Here is a 6,164-nt window from a genome sequence, read left to right on the forward strand (position 1 = left end):
AGGCGACAGGCTATTGTCTGAAATGTTAAATTTATTACACAGGACAGCACACACAGGAAAAATTAGGTGATCCAGAAGGGAGGAGGAGGGCGGCAGCAGCAATCATGCCTGGTCTGTTTGTGTGTGCGCGCATGCATGTTACATATCTGCAGAGCTTGTTTGAGCAGGTTTATGGTGTGAGGTAGGCAACAGTGGGGCCACACAGGATGTGTGTGTGTGTGTGTGTGTGTGTGTGTGTGTGTATTTTCGTAGATTTTCACGGGTACAGGTATGCAGGTCTTGGTGTGTTCAGGTCTTTTCCTCAATCTTACATGGGAAAAGACCCGAACATCACACACACACACACACACACACACACACATATATATAATTGCCTTTGAGGTGGTATCAGAAGGGGGTTCCTTTAAACTAACACCTTGGGAGACATACTCCAGTGGCCAGTGAAATAAAAAGAGGAAACAATAAAGACAACTCCAGATTTGTAAAAACAGGGTTTTTTTTCTTCCAACCCCACCAAAGGGAGGAGGGGCTGCAGTCACACAGGGGCCTGTCAGTTTGTAGAAAAGTTTAATAAATTCCATGTCATTCTAAAGACCATCATGTGCCGAATTGCCCAAGGCTGATAAAAGCCGATCAACCTCTTGATAGGCGACTGCAACGCTCCAGCACACGTTATTGCTTTGATACATTATACAGAGGGGGAAAGAGTGGTTGGGTGGATTTTCCTCTCTCTTTTTTTCTTTTTTACTGCTAGTTTGTTTGCTTGAGGTGTCATTTGTGGGTGTGTGGGTTTGTGCTTTAAATATGGACAGACAGTTCACAATGTTTTTTTTTCCTGTACATTTTTTTTTCAAGGAATGATAAAAGCACTTAGGAATGTTAAATGTGTAGCTGCCATCTGCAGCTGTTTCATTCCCTGCGAATTGGAGCTCTGCAGAAATGCCATCTAGCAATCCACACATAGAAGTTCATGTAATCTTCCCTTTGCAGTCGGGAAGGAAAAGGGCACATTCAATATTCCATTCCAAAAAGGTTAGACCCTGTCCCTTTCAGACATATTAGGACTGAGGATGCGCTGTTGGGAGGGGGTTGTCTCCTCAAATCAATGTTGACTCCTGGCAACTGACTGGATGAGTCCCTGCAAGATTTGGCAAGATTTCAAAAGAGATTTGCCCTTGGTTGATTCCTAGGGTCGAGAGGGAGAGTGCATAATCCAAGGTCACTCTCCTGGTGTTATGCTAGATTTCACACTGCCCTGGTTTCTAGCCTGATGCCTTTAACCATCACAGTACACTCAACTGTTTCTCTAGATGAGGATGACAATTCCCAAAGTCAACTGATGATTGAACATCCAGAGGCACTGCAATCTCAAACATACCAAGAAAGTACCAGGTTAGGGAAATCTGCCCTACAAAATAGCTCCAAGATAGAAATATTTCATGCTGTTGCCACATGTAGCCTTCATTTGGCTCAAAAGTTATGCTCATCTGTATTTGAAGCCAGTTTTTTTTTACATGTGACTGATGGAACCAAATGATGTGCTTCCAAAATAAAGTTCAGATTCAAGACCAGGATTATGCCCACGATGTTCCTTTTCTGGCTTTGATTTTAATTCAAGCTTGAGAAGAAATCAAGGTGTCACTCTCTCCATTTCTCCTGTTTCCTTTATATCAGGAAGGGAAGGAGGGAGGGAGGGAGGAAATGTCCTTGAGAGACAGGAAGAGCAGCATTTTAGGCAACAGTCTGATAAAATTTGAGTCTGATGGAGGAGGGGTGGCAAAAGCATCCCAGAAGGGAACCTCCTTAGTTAGGGAAGGATTTTCAGGCTTGTAGGTGTCTAATAATGTGACCTCACAGTAAAGATAGAACTTGTCATCATAGTTGCGCTTCTTGCCTGTACTAACTTACAAGACTAACACACTCCCAACTGTTGGGAGAGTTGTCCTAGCATTACTTCTATTTCACAGTGATAATGAATAAAAACATTTCATGAAAAGAAAACTTTCACTAAATTCTTATAGCTAGACTGAGATGAAGAGGATCCAGAGAAGTGGTGGGTTTGGCATGAGAAGAGAGATAGAATTTGCAAAGAGGCTGGAAGATGAAGGTTAAAGAGGAAGTTGGCAGGTTCTCAAGGGATCTGGAAACCTACCACAACCCAATCTCTGTGCCACCTTGATGTACTCTTTGCTCCTTCTGTATGTGTGTTGTGAGTCACACACATACACAAAAGGGGCAGAACTTGTGTTCCAACGGAACCTGTTTCAACATTTTGAGGAAAGTCTTCAATCCTCCAGAGGTCTCTGCCTCTATGAGTCGAAATTGGACTTTGAATACATCAAATTGATTTTTGGAAGAAATCATTCAACTTGCTGAGCCAAGTTATAAGAGTGATGGAAGCAATTTGGACTAATGCATCCAGCTTCTTTTTCCTCTCCTGATCAAGTATTTAAATACAGAAGAAGAAAGAATAAGTTCTGAAAATGCTCGCTGTTAGTTAGCAAGCCAGTCTTCATTCTTCATCTTTCAAGAAAATGCCAAATACTAAAAAGCGTACAGGAAATCACAACATTAATAAATATATACGTTAAATATTCCTGATGTATATTTTTCTGCACCTTTGGTTTGCACACTTTCTACATTTGTTTAAATGTAGGTGTGAAATGTTCTCTGAGAATGCAGTTTAATGAATAACAACAATTTTTCTTTCTGTATAGAAAGTAGATGCAAAGCATACTTTTTAACATGCATAAAATATATGAAGCCCAATTTCCCACCCCAGAAGTATCAAAAAGTTCACTTTCTAAAGCAAACAGCTTTGAAAACCCAATTTCTGCTTCATGTTTCTATGCTGTTCCAAGAATTTTCCCCCACTCTGCATCAATTAAATTTTAATATTTGTGTGCAAAAGTATAAATAAGACTATTTTAATTTTGACTCACCCAGGAATCAAGCATTCTCAAATGATGCAACAGAGTAGAAACATCAACGTTTTGCATTATAAATGTTTCAGCAGTGACTATTATTAGAAATGTATACAGGACTTTATTCTGTTTATGCTAATTAAATTCTGTTTATGCTAATTAAACTCAAGCCTGAATGTAAAGTCTGGAGGGAGGGTCGTTTGAAAGGAACTGTTCTTGCTTGAAAAACTGTGACCTTACCTTATTCCCATGAAATGACAATGATTTCTCCACTCTGTCTTGTGAAGCCAGCATAGTAATATCCCATGACTGGTGCACATTCAGTAAACTGATGCTTACATGCATATATCTTTTGTTTTGAACCAGTGTTTATTATTTATTTATTAATGAACCAAATCCTATGCTTTGATAAAGAGGAGCATTAAAAAAAAACAACCTTTAAATTATATTACAACCAGGAAATCAAACGGAGAAAAAAAATGCAAACACAGAATAAAATTTGTTTTCAATTTATTGGGGTTGATTGATCATTGAAGCCCTAGGGAGGAAAGATCTTTTCAAGGCACAAAAAGAAAAAGAAACAAAAATGCTTAGGGGAACCTTTGGTATGCTTGACTCCACATTCAAATCTGACTGTCTCTCTCCCTCTCCTCCCTCTCCCTCCCCCTCCCTCCCTCCCCCCCTCTCTCTCTTTGATGCAAGTGGCAGAACTACCAGAAAACAAGTTAAGATAAAGAGTTTTTTAAAAAGTAATTATTGGTCATTCAAAATATTTTTTTTATTTAATCAAAGGTATTACTTGCCACAATCATAGCATTTTTGATTATTTATAGGGAGTAAACATAAAAAATAAAACATAGCACAATGTTAAAATATGAAATCATTCAGGTACAATATTAAAAAGTTATTAAAAACATAGTACACCTCCAAACCAAAGTAAGGTCATACATCCTAGCATAATGTATTAATATAATATGTGCCAATAAACAGATGTTGTCTGGACCACATGAAGCTTCTAGTGGGGTCTCCAAGAGCAAGCTCCATGGACACATAGAAACTAGAGTTGATGATGAGGGCAAGGGTTCCTATTGTTAATAACATGAACAACCTGCGATAACGGGACATACTGGCATTTTTAAAGATCATATAATTATACTGTAGGAACCGCGTCTGCAGAAGAATTCCACAAAAGGAAGCATCTTATGTCGTAGCCCATAATAGGGTCACTGAGACAAAAATCTTGTGAAAAGATGGAGAAATGAAGCCCATTTGTAACCTCTCACATGTTAATTTTCTCACTGAAATAAACATGCATTGGGTGAGTACTTCAGCTACTTGAAACCAGCATGCCTTTATTCAACCAATTATATGGCCATGTTTTTCTTCTTCTGGTTTTTATTTCCTGTAACAGTTTCCACCCATATTATAGCAAGCTGGTTAAATACGTAAAGAAAGTGTTAACAGCCATCACACCACTGTCCTCAAATCAAGCACCAATTTCCTTTTTTTACTGTCTCAGGCAGGCATCTTGCTCTGGTGTCTTTCTCTGTCAAAGGAGTACCACTTAGCTTTCAGAGTAACCAACATCAAGGTTCCTGTCCTAACTTCATTTATCCTTCTTAAGATTGCCCAAATATTCCCTTTGTGAGATGCCATACATCCTACTGAGCTTGTTATGCAATGTTCACAATAGAGCAATAGATTCCCTTTGGACAATATTATATCCTCTAAAAGGAAAGCAAGGGTGAAGATGGTGCTCTCCCTCCCTCCCCCCGCCCTCTCTCTCTCTCTCTCTCTCTCTCTCACACACACACACACACATACACACACTCAGGAACAGCTTTGGATTTGTCATTTGAGGACTGATATTAATCTGAAGCTAGCACTCTTGGCTTGTGCATTATTTGGGATTGCAATCAGTTGTAAATCAATCTGCTGTACAAAAACAGTAGTCCCCTGTTGTGAAATTATCTTTTTTTATTATTATTTTAGGGGCGAAAGCACTTTTCTTTTTAAATTGCATAGTGCCCTGTGGGAAGTGGAGAGAGAACGAGAGAGAGATTTCAGAACTCATATCTATTCTTTCAAAATAGAGCACCTGTCCTTGCTCCTTTCTGCTTCTTTATGCTATTAGTTAAAGTATTTGAGCTAGATATGAATTAGATTTCTTGTGTGTGCCTGCAGAACTGTTCCTCATATGTGATGGGAATGAAATGCATTTTAGGTAGAAGCCCGCAAGGGGAGAGAATGGGAAAGTATCTGCGAATCTTTTAATGTTTCCCATTTTTCAAGAGTTTTCACTCTGTACATCATAATCCCATTTTCTGCCTTCAACATGTCATTACTGCCCAGCAGATTTGGGGTGAGAACAGGAAGAAATGAGCTGGAAAAACATTAAACAGGTATTTAAAAAAGAAAAAGAAGTATCATTAGCACTTTACGGATATTTAATGAACTACGTGCAGTTCCCAGAGTAAGTATAATTCTATTTGTGGATAGAAAGAAAATGTGAATATGCATACAAGCATGGCAAAGAATTGGACTTTGTTTAGGAACATTAAGAAGTAAGAACAAATTCTCTGTGTATATTTTTGTTTTATGCCATTACTATCAAAAGACAAGAGGTTTTCACTGGTATTTCAATTAAACAATCAATTTTGTAACTCAGACCTGCCAGCTTTCCTTCTTTGGCTCATAAGCTAGAGGACATAGATGTGCTGACCTTGAACATTTCAATCTTATTGATTTACTCCTATTTTTCTTTCATTTTATTCCGATCTGTCAACAAGTACTTGCTGTTCTTCAAGAATCTAGAACACACTGCTGGGACAATCATCTTGATCAGGATTTCTGGGCAGATGATTCTGACACAGCTTTTCCGGTACAGTACTGGAATTCTTGGAAAAAGGTTTCAAATCCCCTGACATATGCATACGCACAACTCTTCCAATCCTGCTCACTCATCAAACTCACTTTCCCAACTTGCTAAACAATTGGGTGCAAGAAAACAGACTTTTCTAATGAAATCAAGATGGCTCTGCTTTTCTCCAATTCCGCAAAGAAAGTCTCCTCTGAGGGTGGCCAAATCAGACTTCTGTTCACCTGATAAGGAAGTGATACATCTAAACATCTCATTCAAATACACAACAATCCTCAGGGACTTGCTGCTTAGGTATATATCCCTTTGAAGAGATATCTCATGTTGATGAATATTTGATTGAATTATCTATTGACTGAAAT

The sequence above is a fragment of the Notechis scutatus genome, chromosome 2, assembly GCF_049901735.1.
Source record: "Notechis scutatus isolate UNSWTSFEM ecotype Mainland chromosome 2, rNotScu1.2, whole genome shotgun sequence".
NCBI classification, from domain to species: domain Eukaryota; kingdom Metazoa; phylum Chordata; class Lepidosauria; order Squamata; family Elapidae; genus Notechis; species Notechis scutatus.